General features: G+C 29.5%; 1 pseudogene; it reads left to right on the top strand.

The window, feature by feature from the left end:
* The first annotated feature begins 335 nt into the window (after nucleotides 1-335).
* LOC111642213 lies at nucleotides 336-13143 on the top strand (annotated as a pseudogene).
* Nucleotides 13144-18080: the final 4937 nt, after the last annotated feature.

The raw sequence follows: 18080 nt of genomic DNA, 5'->3' as shown, positions 1-18080 counted from the left end.
CTTTAAATATCGGACAAAAAGACGATAAAACTCCGAAGACAAAAAAAAAAAAACAACGGGTAAACATATTTTTGATGTTTTTCGTTGATAAGCCCGGTAAGAAATGAACGAACGCTTTCATTTTTCAAGTCGCATTATTGGAATTTATAAATATTTTGAGTGTCGGCGGTTTCTTTGCGAGAGAAAACTACTTTTTTGGACATTGGCAACCGGAACGAACTCTCCAGGGAGGTGCGACTTTCTTGACGTCCCCGGCACGCGACCGACGTCACCATCGACCGGGGATCACGTGACGTGGACCCGAGGAACTGCGTCTAAATTAGAGAATCAAAAGAGAAGAGCGAGAGAAAAAATCGAGCAAAAGTGATCGAAATGTTGCTGCACTATACATTGTGCGGCAACATTCGATGGATCGATACCGCGCAGGTGACGTCACCAGTCGATTACGTCAGGCCGACGTCATCGGTTCTGGTCCGGTCCAAAGCGAGAGCGAGTCTGCCTCTGGAACGATGATCGTCGCAGTGGTTTCATCCACTCTTCTCCGGTTTCCGTCTACCCGTTTTCCAGCACAAAAAACTTCTCAGGTAAGTCGACGTCATTTCACGAAATAACACAGGAAAGACGATTTTTCGGGAGGGGGTTATTTCCCTCCGACGGAGACCGTCCCGGACGCAATCGGTGGCGTCTGTCCGTAAGTTTTGTTTGTTAGCACCGCACGTGCGTCAATCGATTATATATGGGCTAAATATAGTAACTCGCGCGCTCTCCCGATGCTATTTATATCCGGGTCATTTCCAAAAATAGAATGTCAAGGGATTGACCTAGGTAAAGGTCGCGCCGGGTCGTCGGTGCGTCAGAGGTGCCACTTGTTCCCAATGTCGTTTGGGACATCGCGCTCAAAACGCCCATTTCTCCTTGGCACGTATTGTCATCCTGTCGAGGAATGTTCCGGATATATATTTTCATTCGATATTAAAGAATTCATATTTTAAAATTTGGATTGCATTCGGTCTCTTTGCCCACAACTAATCTCTTATTAAGATTGAAAATGTCGTTAAGACGTAACGGAAAACTTAACTTAAATAACACGAACACTTACTCGAATATCACGAGCTCCGTGAGAAATTTATAGTGGCCATCTCTGTAATATTATTTTCAAATTTTATTTAAAAATAACATAGAAATATTTCTGAAATTTAAAATAAAAATAAGAATATTCAACAAAATTTTTTAATGTTCTCTTAATTGTTTCCCGGGTAGAATAAGATGGAAAATATTTTATTGTCGAAGTAAATTGATAGAAGTCTGTTGCAATGTTTCGTCAATATTGTCGTCTTAAATTCGATAATTCCTTTTAATCGTCCTTACAGTTTATTAAAAATTAATGGAGAATTTTAAAAGGTTAATTACCTCAAATTATAAAAATGAAATAATAATAATAAAGGAAATTTATATTAGTTTAATGATATTTTTATCATTGCTTCTATCTTAATAATTAGAAAAATTAAGCCAATTTCTTCATCTTACGAGGTGAAATTGCACAAATTTATAATTGTTATTTCTTTATCCCCTACTTGAAAATACTATTAAATTAATGTAGCAGAAGGTAAATTAAGTTATAGGTCGTACATTCTAAGTGATAATTAGCTTTTAACAGTTTGAGATTGAAGATGGAAACACTTTCAAATGCTTAAGAAGGATGAATCCCTGAGTTAATGAATGGTTTATTTTTAAAATTTTCTCCTCCCCGTAGGCACGAAGAGGGTCTTTTTCTAGCCAGCCCATTTTGGGTTGGACCATGCCCACAATGGGGCGATGAGGGACGGGGCCCGAAACATCCGGAAGGGCCACCCCTCCCCCCAAGTAATGAACGATAGGTAGAAGTAATTTGGTTGCCCCTGTAAATATTTCTTTTCCCTTCGTCTTTCTTGCTTTACGAAAAGATGTCGAGAAGAGAAAATTTTGGGTTTTAAGATAATTGCTTTGTTAATGTCAACTTTTGACATTTTACCAAAATCGGAAAGTGAAAATTCTGCTTGACGAGTAAAGTGAAAAATCTCATTTTGTTTCCCTATTCTTTTGCCGGAAAATAAATCGAATAGAAAGAAAAAGAAAAAAAAACCGGAGAGAAATGATTAATTTCATTTACTTCACAAGGACAACTTTTAAATATTGTTCCAAATGGGCTACCGTCACGTGATAGATTTTCTTTTACTTTAATTTTTAATGTCTTTAGCTTTCGAGTTTTAAGCAATTTTCTAATGCCAGAGAATGTAATTCGTGTATTCTTTTTTCAAACAATTTAATAAAAAAAAAAAAGAGAGATAATCTCAGAATGTCAAATAAAAAGAGAAAGAAGATTTACCGATAAGTCTACATTCGAACTTTCGACGAATATTCTGAAATCGTTTGATTATTCTTCGTCAAAAAAATATTCTTAAGTGAAGAAAATTACATTGATCGTTGTTCCTAAAGTATTTACATATGTTTTTCATGTGAACATACCGATTTACCGGATCTAAAGAAGCTAAAACTTGTTATAAAACGTTTGGAAATGTGTGGTTTTCCATATATCATAATGTAGTTTTTTTTTTCATATTTTTTCAAGCAAACAAACGGGATGACGAAACAAACGGGCATACTCGACTATGGCGGGAGGCCTCGTCATCTTAGAGGCCTCATCTTACTGCTCATTTAGTAATATTTTTATTAACTATCTGTATCTTTGTAAAAGCTTCTAAAGAAATTGATCGGGAGCCTCAAAAGTTTTTAAAACGGCCTGTAAACAAAAGCGAAACGTGATTTCAATCGAGCATAGCTTCTTAATAGATAAATTTACTAATTTATTTTATATTCTATATAATAATTGTTTTCGCTATCTAAAATATCTTCAATATCGTTAATTTTTCTTAAAACAAACAGTAAAATTTCTTAAATATTTTTAATTCTCTGCCTCTTTTAATACTATAAATTTCTAATGTCATTTTCCCATAATGTCTAATTAAAAACGACATTAAAGTTTCTATATATAATTTAATTTGTAATTTTTATATATATATTTCTCGGCTATTTTTACATTTTAACAACAAATTTTTCCTTTCAGTCCGGAAATTATTGAGATTGTTATCGTTTGTCGCATGTAAAATAAGTTACAAATTGATGGCAATATAAAACACACCGTACATTTTATGTGTTATAACATAGAAAATTTTATATTTCTGTATAATTTTTATTCGTTTATAATATTCTACGGGTCTAATAAGATGACTTTTGGCATTTTAATCGTATTAATTTTTTTTTCATTTTATTATATCTAAACGAGTAGGACCACACTCGACGAACTTTAACCTTTATTCGATAGTGTCTGGAACATTAAAATAAATTCTGATACCCGCTAAGTGATTCATTAAAATTCTCATAGGCATACCTAAAATTTATCGGCTATAGTGCTTCATCGATCATGTTTTTTTTTTTCTAAATTGAACTTCGTAAGAAGAAGAAAGAAAGAAAAAAAATGAGTAATTTAAATTGTCTAGCTAATAAGCCGCACATAAAAATGACAGAGTTGGGTCTAATTGTCTTAAGCGACCAGGCGAAACTCTTTAATTATAATTTAGATTTCTAGCAAAATTGCTTTCGATTGCATGATCGAATATACCTTCTTACTCTACGATATTAGTTTAGCACAATTTGATATTGAAGACGATAGGGATGGAATGAAGATACTTTACATTTATCGCTTTAGGATCGAGTAGAAAGGACTATCGCCCATTTTCGTATTAGCTAAATTTCTGCTTTGTTGACATTTCTGTCTGGATGTCCTACTAAACTAATGGATCTAAAATGAATCTCTGTTAATTGCTAATCAATACATAGATTGAATATTTAAATCGATTATGTCTAAAGTATGAATGCACCCCTATACGTCTTCTATATAGGCTACTTACTAGCTTATGTATTTTTTGAAAACTGTTTGAAAACTAATTTGTTCTTGTATAAAAGTTTTCGTATTGTAATTATATGTAGTTCTGCGATCACTAATATAATATATAAACGATTTATGAAACCATAAAAATGAAATCAAGCGCTTCTTAACTTAAGGAATAGTTCTATTTATTATAATTAAGTAAACTAGTTTATTCATTGATAAGCTCCTGGTAGAAATTTAAATTAGAATGAATAATAAAAAAAGAAACTTTATCTTTATTTATTAAAATTATTGTTTTTTTTTTTTTTTGGAAAAATATAGCCCTTAGTTCCTACGCCAGTGAATCAAACGTAATGTAATCGGATAATATTAAAGTTTTAATGAGACCGATTTAGTTATAATTTTTAAAGTATTGCTATTATATTACTAATAAATACATCTAAATGAGCATTCTTGCATGCAAATTTTTCTATCCAAACGCATTACATAATATTCACACCGGGTATTATAGAGTAAACGTTAAACCATTCTATTAATATGTATGTGATTACACTAAGTGAATTTATGGAATTCGATGATATTGAACAGCTCCAATACCACATAATTTATTATTAATTAAGATAATTAAGTAGATAGAATTAGTGATATTTCCTAGAAGCTATTATTTCCTATATCGTCAGGGGAAAAAAAATAAAAACAGATTTGTCAATTATTCATTTAAAATTACATAACTGCGTCAAAACGGACGTCTCTGACCTCTGGCATTTTTGTGATTTTCTACTTTGCCATGGAGATTTGCCAAAAATTTAAGACGGGAACCATAAACATTATACTTATTTTACATGATTCTTTAGTCTACCACTTGTCAATCAATCGCTTTCTACACTTAATTATCCTGTAATGAAGGATCGAAACAAGTTCTTTCTAAAACAGGTATTAAAAATACATGAGACAAACGATGTAAACTGAGAAGTAAAAGTAAAAAAAAAAAAAAAAAAGTGAATGATACGAAGATAATTACATCTCTAAGGAAGACATCAAAAAAGTAAATAAGAAATTGATTGGTGATTTAATGGCGCAAATAATTTCTAACGAAGAATTGCTCGAATTTTTGATTAGAACTAGTTATATAATATGATTTCTCTTTAATTCCATATAAAATTAGTAGGTTTTCATTCTTAATATAACTATTATAAAAATTGATATACTGTATAGTATATACATTATCAATTCTACATCATTGAAAATCTTCGTATTAATTTTCTAAATTTACAAGAAAAACGAATTGATATTTTCTTGGAGTTATTAGAAGTTAAATGTTGTACTGAGGAATAAAAAATATATATAATCGGAGGTTAACGGGAAATCTGAAACAGATTGGATACAAGAAGAGAGAACAGGAAAAGACCATTCGCATACTTCTTTCCGTTACAACTAATCTCTTTCTATTTATATCCAGATTTTCTATTTATTGTCTTTATAGTATTTTATTTTCTGTACAAATCGATAGAAGATGCTAGAAACTTTGACTGACTGACAATAAGATAAAGAATTTTCTTAGCGGTTCCGAATTTAAGATTGGCCTTCTAAGGAGTCACCTTCGAAAGTCATGTGATTAGGATAGAAGAAAGCCAAGTTTATGAACTAAAAGATTACCGATAACAAGTCGAGAGAAAAGAGAACTGACTCAGCACAAATTCCAATTAGAGTACATAATTCTTCGGTAAGGAACAAGTGGCAATAAATAAATATCTGTTACCAAAATTAGCATCTCTGTACCAATCGGGATATCTAAAGTTAATAGAACTCTACAGAGGTTAAGTAGTCTTTACTCGATAAATAAACACGAAGTTAGGAGTTCATAAATTTCGCCATTTTTTTATTTTTCCTATACTAATTTAGCTAGAAATGTTTATGAAAAAGACTAAGTTTCTACGAATTTTCGTATAAAATCGCTTTGTTGAACCGTCTCTATCTTCTTCTTTAGAGAAGCTATAACTTATTATAACATATTGGTTACTCTTTAAAGCGGAACTAACGTTCCAGCGGAATTTCTACTCCTATATCGAGATTTATATTTGTGTTACTGAAACGTAAAAGTGTAATAAATAACATAGAATTCTACAATTTGAAAGTAATTATAAATAGTTGTAGCGAATAATAGACTCCAAAATACACTATAAAATCCTCAAATTGTAATTAGTAGGCTATAGTAAGCATGATAAAATTTACAATATATATTTTAATGGGGGACATATTTTCTAAAGAAAAAAAAACATGTTCTTAATTTTCATTTACTTCTATATTAAGATAAATATATTAGAATTTATATTTACGTTCAGTAATATTTTAGTAAGAAGACATAAGACATGATGGGAGGGTTTCTCAAACACAAGTTTTAAATTTCTACCGCACGCTTAAATTTAATTTTATTAAATTTAAGAGTATGGTAGAGATGTAAATTTTATACTAGATTTAATTAAATTTTATATTACTCTTTCTAGGAAAGATTTTTCCTTATTCTTTAGATCTAAATGATATAAGTTATCAAAGTTGATCTTCTTCTATTGTGATAAAGAATCGATCGAAATGATTTTATAACATTGAAATGACAAATATATTATTTTAATTATCGTTATTCTGATGTAAATGCGATTAGTCGACGATAGTTGATGAATAAACGATCATGGCGATTCATCCATATTGTCCAGATTGTTATTGATGTCCATTTAACGAATTTAAATGATCGTTGATAATAAGCAAATTATGTATGAAAATATATTTATTACCCATTATATAGACGTAAATATGATGAACCATCGTTGATATTTAGTAAATAAACTTTACAAATTACGCTTCGGATCAATAGTGAATAATAAAACAGAGAATTAAAAAAAAAAGAATGTTTTTCGTTAAATTAATAGCATAAATCCCGACAAAATCAGTTCTTTTTTGTATCGAAACGAAAGTCTTATAAGTTGAGCACCTTTTGCCCTATGACCTTTTCAAAACTTCTCGTTCTGACCTCTTCGATTATCTAATATCTACCTCTGTAAAACAAACTCGCGATTAATATCTTCCAAGATAATTGTATCGTTTAATTAAATTACCTAATTAAAAGGTAATCGATAAACTATTCGATTTGATCTCGTTATCTTACGGCGTCATTTCCAGGTATTTTCTCTTTAAAATCTGAAAATTTTGGCTACTCACGAATTTTTTTTTTTTTTTAATAATTCGAGAGGATAATTGTTTATATGTTCAACATATAATAGTAAAGATTATCTTTATTAGTCATGTTAATTGTTTATAATTGTTAGTTTATAATTATTATAATCGAGTCTGGTTTGTCAATATATAAAAATATCTTTTGAATAGCTTTAACAATCTAGGCTTTTAATCTCTAAAAGAAGGACTTTAATAGTTTTTATTTGTGGAATTATTCCAGTGATTAGATAATCGTCGAGATAATAAGAATTTAAAAACATCTTCGATAGCGGGAGTCGCTTTATTTAGCATCGAATATCGAACATGACACTTAATATGGTTGCTTAATGTTCAATGAACCCCTAAATGGTTTTATTTATGCCAGCAGTCTAAATATTTACGATACTAGTTCAAAATGGCTAATAATGTGAAGTTTGGGGAAACATATTACGAGTTTTACTCGAATCAAAGAGCGAGTGGGTGTTTTCCTCCCACTCTTTCCCCGATCAACAGGACAAATGGAAAGAAAAGCTCCTAAACCGTTACCACGGCAACCGGAAAGTATCCATTGACGTCATCAACCATTGACGTCACAGCCGCTCTCCTCCTTCCGATTATCCGAGCTTTCAGACAAAGAGAAGAAAAAGATGTCGAATATTTTTGGTTGCAAACAATCAAAAACATTTAAGATGTTCGTCTTTTTATAGAATGATTGTTTCTTTCGGATATAATCAAATTTTTTTTTCGTTTAATTATTCGTAAAAAGAACAAACTTCGAGTAGTCAAATAAAGTTTAAATGGCGAACACAACTAATGCAGAATCGAATTTAAGTTAATAAAAAATATATATATATATATATAAAAGGAAAAAAAACTAATATTAGGACACGAACGGAAGAAAATTCTCTAAGTCCTTTACAGATCACTGATCTCATCGTTAATTTTCCATCACATCCGGAAAGATTCGGACCGATAGAGAATCTTTGTGGTTTCTAAGATTAATCTTTGAAGTTTTCTTTATTTTTTGCCCTTAATTCTTCACATTAAGACCAAAAGCGAAAAAAAAAATTGTTTATTTTAATCAATAAAAACTTAAATTTGATTAGTTTACATTATTTCTTAGTTACAAATTGCTGATGTTTAAACGTTCCTTTATATAATCTAATTACTAAAAGTGAAAGCTTATTTAATTTTTTTTTAAGATTTTAAAACTATTCGTACACAATAACCAAATATTCTAATCATAATATAAATAAAATACATCACTCTAACGATGTAATGATCCGAATTATATTTAAACAATTGTAACGAGTGTTTAAAATAAATTTAATAAAACAAAATAATTTTTGAATCTAACTCCTTATAAATCTCATTAAAACCTTTTGATTCCATCTTCGAAGTGTGTAGATTAAAATTCAAAAAGATTTTGGCAAGAGAAATAATCCTGATTTGACCTTCAACTTTAGGAAGAGGACTTATTCCAAATTTGGAAAACTGGCAAATGCTCTAATAAACTTTACAAATTAAATATATTATAAAACTATAATATATATAAAGCCATAACGGATAAAATATTAAGATTTATTTNATAGCATTTAACCTACTTTGGTATTCTTTAATTAATCTTTGCTTTATTTGTGTATGTTCTGTTAGTTTGGCCTGTTGGAATCCTAAATACTTGTAGAACTCGTCCTCTTCCATGGATTCAATAACGTCTCTATTTCCAAGTGCAAAATCTTCTTTCTTCAGGATTTCTTTTTCTATGTGAAGTTTTTTGCATTTGTCTAAACCAAACTCTATTTGTATGTCCTTAGTGTATGAGTGTATGAGTGTGTAATTTGTAGGAGTTGATGAAGTTGTTTCTGTGTGGATGCATAAAGTTTTTGTCATCCATGTACATGAGATGTGACAGCGTAAACTGTGTTGTTTTTTCATGTCTGATATTGTAGCCATATTGCACGTTGTTCAACATGTTGGATAATGGGTTCAGGGCTAGGCAGAACCAGAGAGGACTCAAGGAATCTCCTTGAAAAATTCCTCGCCTAATGAATATCTCATTTGTTTGTATGGAAGTGTTACTAACCCTGAGATGTAGTGTTGTTCTCCAGTGCTGCATAGTGTTTTGGAAGAATGCAATGAGTTGATGGATGTATTTTGTACAGGTGAAGAATATTTATTATTATTATTTTTTTCTATCCTTTAGTGAACGGCCGGAGCATAATGTCTTCCAAGAGAAAAAGTAGCATCCACAAAATCCGCGATATTCAACTGAATGCCGTAAACTTAGAAGACCAATACGAACTGATCAAAGTAATTTCTTCGGGTGAATTCGGGAAGATTCTTCTTGCTGTACACAAAAATACGGAGATGCAAATAGTGTTGAAGGGAGTTCGTAAAAACGCTACGTCTATTAAGGATTTTCTAGCGGAGTTTCACTACAGCTACTTCTTGTCTCCTCATAACAATGTTCTGGACACTTACGACGTAACTTTCGAAAGCAAAGATCATTATTATTTCGCACAAGAGGTGGCCCCTCTAGGGGATTTAAGACAGTACGTAGAGAATACGGGAGGCATCAACGAAAAAGAAGTGAAATCGGTGGTGCAGCAAGTGTGTTCCGCTTTGGATTTTATGCACAGTAAAGACTTAGTACATAGAGACGTCAGGGCAGAAAATATCCTCATTTTTCAACCCGACTTTAGTCGGATCAAATTAACAGACTTTGCTATGACTAGAAGAGCAGGAACTCTGGTGAAGAAAAGGAGCAGATGTTTGCCGACTTGTCCTCCAGAAATCTGGGAAGCTGTTCATTTAGAAGGTTACAGTATCGAGATTGGATCTGACGTGTGGCAAGTCGGAATGTTGATTTATTTTACTCTGACAGGGAAATTTCCCTGGCAGAAAGCAGACATTACAGATTCACACTTTACCGAGTTCATTCATTGGCAGAAAAGGAAGACCACTAGAACTCCTAAAGATTTCAGACGCTTTACAGCCAGATTACACAGGTTGTTTCGTCGCTTGATGGATGCTAAACCTTCTAAAAGATATCCCGTCACCGAGACAAACAAGTACTTACAAGATAAGTGGGTCATGTGTCGAAGTCCTAGAACATCCAAAATCGCGGACTGCGATAACAAAGACGATAGACTAGGAGAGCTTCTGTCTAATTTCGGACTGGAAACTAGAATTAATAAAGACGTTAAGGAGCAAAGAATACAAGAATGGATCATGTCTAGCGGGCAAGAACCTCATTCGTGCTGAATCTTCTATTTTACAACAGGGTACAACTGATAAAGCACTTGTCATAACCCATCCGGGATTTTATGTGGAAAATATAGGCCTACTAAAATATCAACTAAGCACAGCTCTTTCGATTTTCTTTAATGGCGCTTGGCCTAAATACGCCTTAATGCTTGCGTAACATCAAAACAGATGAAAAATTAAGGCAGGGTTAGGGATATAATCCATGCAAGATTTTCAAAAAAAACTTTTATATTTATGTGCAAGATCCCGGAGAGTTGCGTTATAGTCACTATTGCAGGAAATATTCGGGGATCTTTTTTTATATTCAGGTCTAAAGTCATGGAGAGATTGATATACAAATTTACGTGTGGTTTTACATTCCAATCGTGCCTAGCTCCGTCAAAGACGTTTAATATGTGATTATCGATACATTTTATATTTAAAATAGAAAGGAGTGACATTCGTTTTAAGTTTTGTTATGTTGCTCAAAAATGAATCGGTTTTTTAAAGATAAAGCAATAAAATAAGCAATAAATAATAACCTGAGTATCGATGGACGAGGGAAGTTGGCTCGGTTGCACAAAATCTTTTAAAATGCGGCCTGGAAATTTTCTTCTTTAGTGGAACTTGTCCAAAGCACGCTCCGGTAATAAAAGACCCTTCATTCTCGAAAATGATTACTTCGAATTTATCAACCCGTAAGATGTTAAAAGAATACTTAACTGACAGAAGTATACTTCTATTCAACTTAATCCACTAGGAAAATGTTGGAAAAATTCCTCGAAACCGAATATTTCGATTTTAGGAAAATTCTCCGCATTTCTTTCGAGAATGGTGTCAAAATTTAAAGAAGACATTCGACAAATTTGTTACCTTCCACCTTCAAACTTAATATTAGACATCTCCATGTAAATTATACCGATCTGTACCAATATTGTCGTCTTCTAGTACACCACATTATAATTTGTCTACCTTCCCTTAAGATTAAAGCAATAACCAATTTCCAATCGAAGAATAGTTTTGCCATTTCTAAATAATATTCTGCACTTTTAACTACGTACAGTACACAGCAGACTTTAAATTACGCGTTAATATCTATCTCTGAGTTTACGAATATGCCCAATCTATTCTGTTTAAATTGGTTAGTAAAGCAACTGATATTGATACAGGTCGAGTATCGTTTATAATTCGGGATGTATTTTACATTAGACACGCTTCACCTATTTATCTGCATTATTTACCTTGGGATCAGACTAGACTAAATCGAAATTTAACCACAATAAATGTTTTTTTTTTTTTTTCTAATTATCGAATCTGTATAATTTGCATTAAAACAAAATCAAACTTTTTTCTAAATGTAGCATAAGATTATCCATTTAATTTAATAAGTTAAAATAGTTTAACTATCATTAATAAGTTTACTTAATTCGATTTTTATATCATAAAAGGAAGTGTCCGTCGGCAATAAAGTCATCGTTAAAAAACCATTTTTTGTAATTAATGATCATAAAAATTAGCGAAAGTATCCTTGTTAAGATCCTCGTCGCTTGATGATCATCATGATTTTTTGATATAGTAAATTAGACAACCCAAAAAATTGTCTTTGAACTTTAATTTTGTAAATTTTACTGATTTTTATTTGACTTAATACGCTCTCCATTATATATATATATATATTCACAATTTTATCCAAGACCAATAACATTCGTGCAAAAGATGTTGACTTATCCGGATCGTTTGAAGGTTCAATATACAGTAAGTTCTATATTTGTTGTACAGTAGAACTAGGGCAACTGTATTTGTCGCTATAATTCTCATAATGTTAGAGACAATTTTATATTGTGTCTAATTTATCAAAAATTGTTTATTCCGAGGCTCGTCCTTTCGGTCGGGATGCATTTGCCTACAATCAAATATATATATATATAGCTTATATATTGGCTTTATCTTCAAACTAAGAAAAAGCCTTTTATAGCATATATATATATATAAGTGTATGTGTGTCTCTTTTCTATAGGAGATTAAGAAAACACTTCTTAGAACTTCGCACAAGTACAATATTTTTTAAAAAAAAAGAAGTTTATTCTTTTATGGAGTAGACATTTCTAATAGAAGATTCATAATTTTTTCAGTTGTAGAATTAGTGAACATTATGTCGATATTATAAAAAAAAAAGCTTATTAAATAATTCTTATACGAATGAATTCGAATGCGACCGTCGAATGTTTCGATGCCAATAAATAAATAAATAAATAAATAAATAAATAAAAACTGAACTATACCATGTATTTTCACTCAAAACTGCAATAAAATTATTTGTAATTCATCACTAAAACGATTTAAATAAAATAAAATGTATAAAGAAGTGTTTTTTCCCTAGATTACTTTAACATTTATCTATCATTCGTTTCGTTTATCCATTCAGTAAGTAGATGCTACACTTAAAAAAAAGCCCGAAAATCACAAAAGTAGGATAAACTACAACAAAAAAAGGAACATCGTAGAGATATAAAATTATGTTAGGCTTTGTAAATGACGACACTTCAAAGAAGAGCGAATACAAAAAAAGATAAGTGTACAATAGAAGAGACAGATCAATATCAAAATTTAAAAATTTTAAGTTCGAATCTGTGCCGAGTTAAGTTTCCTCATTTTTCAACTGCACCAATGCATCAAAAGGGGAGGAAAAAGAGTTATAAATCAATCTTTCAACGTATAAAAACAAGGAATAACTTATAAAGGATTTTAGAATGAATCCGGATTTATGACATCGCCATATTTACAGAAATTAGTTTACTTTTTAATTCCTCAATTCTCTTCATTCCAGTTTTTCCTTTAAGTTATTCTTTAATAGCGTAATTAATTACACAGGCACATTTTAATTCCAGAAAATATTGTTCATTAGATCTACACGCATATTTTGAACAAATATAATTAACTTTATGCTAATAAGTCTGATGCACTTAGAAAGAAAAGAAACAAATCTTTTAAAAGTAAAACTTTAATTATAANAAAAAAAAACTATAATAATTTTCTCATTATCCAAAGAGAAGATTTATAATTTGGAAACAGTTAATTATGTATTTTAATTATTAAAAATTAATATAATCTCAATAAGTAGAGTAAATAAGAAAGAAAATTATAATTAAATTTTAATGAAATAATTAATATAAAAATTATTTTCATTTATTGAAAAGATTTAATGCAGAATATATAATGTTGTAACAACAAAAGCTTCTGAAATGAAGGATTTTGATTTATAGAAGAAGATTTTAAAATATTTTTGAAGCTTTGAAGAGCAAATTCCTTGATATCTTGACTTAATATTTCTATAGGGATTTTTACCTACAATATTCAAAAATAGTAATTACAGAAATAAAAATAAATATTTCTGTAATAACATGTACTAACTTTTTCTACTGAAAATACTTGTCTTAGACAATACTTTTCATAGAATAAAAAAAAAATGTCATATTTCTCACAAATTAAAATCTAAAAAAAAAAAAAATATTTCTTTATTTTTAAAATAATTTAAAAAAATAAAAAATCAATATAAATCAATTAAAACATATAAAATTTAATATAAATTTTTCGAAAAGAATTTTGATGTATACGATTATTTTTATTTATTTCTTTTAAAGTAATTTATATTCTAGAACATTTCTTACAACAATTAATCAGTCTCAAGTTTATTAAATCCATCAAATACGATTATCCCAATCCAATTTAATAAAAGTAGTTATCGTTCGACACTATATAATTTATTCAGAAATTAATTTTATCAAGAAAATTCTCTGTTAATTTTTCTTTTTTTACGTTGGACAATAGTTACGTGAGACTCTTCCTCTCTTTTATTTTATTTTATTTTTCAAATTTTTTCGTTGAAGAGTCTGGTATTTGTATGATGAAATTCCTTACAGTTTCTTGGTACATATTCAAAATCGATTTCAAAAAAAGTAAACGACATCAATAAATTATGCAAGTTTGAAAGTTAAAGGTCGAATGTTTGTCATTTTTGCAGTCGTAGTCTAAATGACTCCAGATTCTTTTTTTTTTTTTCTAATGCTAATTCGGGGTTATTAAACCGTTGAATTAGCATTAGAAAAATTAAATAGACGGATAAAATCGTCGAATAGAAACAAATTCTAACCATAAAATTGATAAATTAGTTAAAATAGATCATTTCTTTGCGGGTCGATTTCAAATGGGATTTGATGTCTTCTGATGGTTTCTAGTTTGATAGATTTTTGTGATGATGCCGAAATGTTTGAAATAAATTTATAAAATTAAATAAACTTACTTTTGAAGAATTATGATACCAGAGTATAATATTACAAAATTTCTATTCTGTTCTTACATTAAATGTTAAGAGAGATCAAAATATGTCGGATAAACGTAATATACGAGAGATTCCTAATTTATTTCTTTATTTATTCACAAAGAAAATTCGCCTAATTTCTCTCCAGAATAATAAAATTCTATTTATAAAACTAAATCTTTTAAAAATGATTAACATTTTGGAATTAATATTAATTTAATTTAAAAAAATTTAAATATATATTTACTAGTTTATAAATAAAATAAATTGGAATCAATTATTATTTAGTTAATTTATGATGCTTGAATCATAAAACAGTAACTAACTAACAGTTTATTAGGTTAAACTGCTCCAGGAGTCGATGAAAAGTTAAATAAATAAATATAAAAACATGAAAATAAAAAGAAGTTAATGACGAACAGGATACAAAAATAATACATTCGGTGTACAAATGTATAAGGCTAACACAACCGATCAATTAAAGTAATCAGTAGACTAATTGTAAAGCTGATGGCTTTCGTTAATCATCTGGCTATTTCCACAGATGTAAAAGATTTTTAGAATAATAAATAATTATATCAGATTCCCACTACTTTTAGAAAGCCAAAAAAAAAAAAATCTAAGAAGTTATCTTCTTTTACGATTGTTTTTATATCTATATTAGTTTTTAAAATGCTTATTATGGCATTATTATATAAGGGATTGTATACAAGAATGTTTTCCACGTAATCTTTTACACGTATAGAGTAAAACAAATGATTTTTAGATAGACATTAAAAGTTAGCAAATTTGTTCAAATGTTAACGAAACTAAAATATTTTTTTCGCATATTTTATGATATCCTTTATAAATATTGATCATATATATAAAAAGATCATAATAAGAATTGATTATTTCTCTGTAAATCTAAAAGATGTTACAGAAATTATTCCAATAGAAGTTGGCTCAAATATTATCAATATTTTTCAATGTAGAATTTTGAAAAAAAAAGAAAAACAGTGTTTATTCAATAGTCAAATCGAAACTATTAATCTGGAAAAGTTTCGACAGACGAAGAAAAATACGATTAAGTGAAATTTGAGATATTTGACAAAGCCAACTTGGTACTTTTACCTTCAATTTAATGTTCAGATTGAAAGATATTTATAGGCCATATTCGTTATCTCAAAAATTCTTCTGGATCTGTGAAATTTCAAAGAAGAAACTTCTATATTTAAAGTCTTTTGTATAATTTTCATATTATCATACAATCGAAAAGGGAACTTCAATCATTTTCTCTTCCTTAATCTTATTTGACAGAATATAATTTTTGAGTAATATATTAGACGATTCATGTATCAACCATCAAGAAAATAATGCATCTAATTTATAAATTAATGAAATATTTATGTCTTAAATCTTATTAATCTGTAAAACTCTATATTGATTTTTTTTTATAGTGGCTAGTAATTTATTAATATATACAGTATATATATATATATATCAATAAGAGAAATAGGTTAAATCTAACATCAATAAACTTTTTTACTGATGTTAGATAGTAACTTGTTTATCTTAGTAATTACAGAAATTTATTACAATTGAGAGAAAATAGTGTGGAAGACAATTGTCTAGTTACTAGATTATATCTTGGGCATTCAATCTGATCGCTGATCCAGAAATGTGCTAATGATAATGACAAATTACTTGCAACATGTTCTAAAATTATGATAGGATTTTTTATCAAAATTGGCTCTAACATTAGTTTAAATTGTTTATTATTTTTATATTCCAAATCGCATTGTAAATTTTAAGTCAGTAGTGCCATTCAGTCTGGATCTTAAATTCACGGGACGTCCGAAAAATTTGTTACAGACCATTAATTTTATTATATTTCTTTTGCGTTATAAAAAAAATTAAAATCTTTACTTTAGTTACAATATATTTTTTAAATAATAAAATTTAATTTAAATGCTGTTTTTAATATATTGGTACCTCAGAAAGATTAATATGCCTAGCTTTTCTGGACATCCGAAAGGATCAGATATCACATGGACTTAAGTGGAGATATTAAATAATGTGTATCTTACTGTTGTATATTATTATATATTTGTAGACCAATATTTTTTTTATATATCTATATAAAATACCATACATGATATTGAGCTAAATTCTATTTACTGTATAGTAAGATGACTTCAAAAATTTATTTACACATTTTAATGTAACTAGGGATATTTTGCTTCCAGTTTTAGGATAAACAAATAAATATTTAGAATTGAAAGATATACAAAAATACATAAATGAAGAGGCTATAGTATTTTGTTTTCATTTGTATTATTTTTATATTCATTCAATTAAATTACTATTAATTACAAAATGTTAACAGTTTTAAATAAATCTAAACAAAGATCAATATTGTGTATATTTTATTTTGATATATTTAAACTTTTAAAAGTTAAATGAAATTAATTATGAAAAATTAAATTGGGACTTCCAAATCATAAATATTGTAAATTTAATAAAGTTATTTAAAATATATTTTAATAAAAATTTAAATATTTAAATACTTATATTAATCTTTTAAAACGAGAGAATATTTCTTGAATCATTATAAATGTTCTCTTTTGTAGCAATTATAATTTTATGTAAATTTATATAACAATAAACATAATCAGAGCCGAATTTAGAATTACAGTACTGTGGCACTAAGTTAAAACATATTAGGACTTTCATCAAACAATAATAGGCAATATATCATATATAAATTACTTTTGAGGATAGAATTAAGCCTCTTATCTTTATAGTTGTGTCTGTAAAACTTCTCGTAAACTGAGACTGAAATTTTCATAGACATAGCCTAATTAGTTAACGGTGCTAACCGAATACAGGTAACCCCTGTATAACACGGGAGTTACGTTCCAAAAAATTGCCTTGTTATGCGAATCCGTGTTATACGAAACAAAGAACTAGTGTGAAAAGGGGGGTTAGGTTCCAAAAATTAAAAAACATGTTGTTAAATCCTTATTTAAATCGGATTTATTATTCATTTTTTTCATAGGTAAAATACTTATTTATTATTTAAGTAAATATTTTACCAGAGGATTATTCATCCTATATGATGATCTCAGCATGATCATCACCAACTGGTAACAGTTTGTGGGTACGTTCGTTAATAGCGGTCGCTCTGCAACGGGAGTGTGCTGCTGTTTTTTTTTTAAACTCTTTCCGCCCTGTGGGCACTAGGAGGGCCTCTTTTTGCAAGCCCATTAGGGGTTCGGCCAGGCCCACAATGGGGCTGCCGGGTGGTGAGGGACGGGGCCCGACATATCCGAACGGACCAACCCCCGAAAAATTCCTGGGGTTTTTTCGACCCGTTCGGGTTCAAACCCGAGTCCCCCA

This window comes from Centruroides sculpturatus, unplaced genomic scaffold (genome assembly GCF_000671375.1).
Source record: "Centruroides sculpturatus isolate CEXI.00-Female unplaced genomic scaffold, Cexi_2.0 scaffold1630, whole genome shotgun sequence".
Classification (NCBI taxonomy): Eukaryota; Metazoa; Arthropoda; class Arachnida; order Scorpiones; family Buthidae; genus Centruroides; species Centruroides sculpturatus.
Note: the sequence above shows the minus strand (reverse complement) of the source record. Positions and strands in the feature narration are given on the sequence as shown.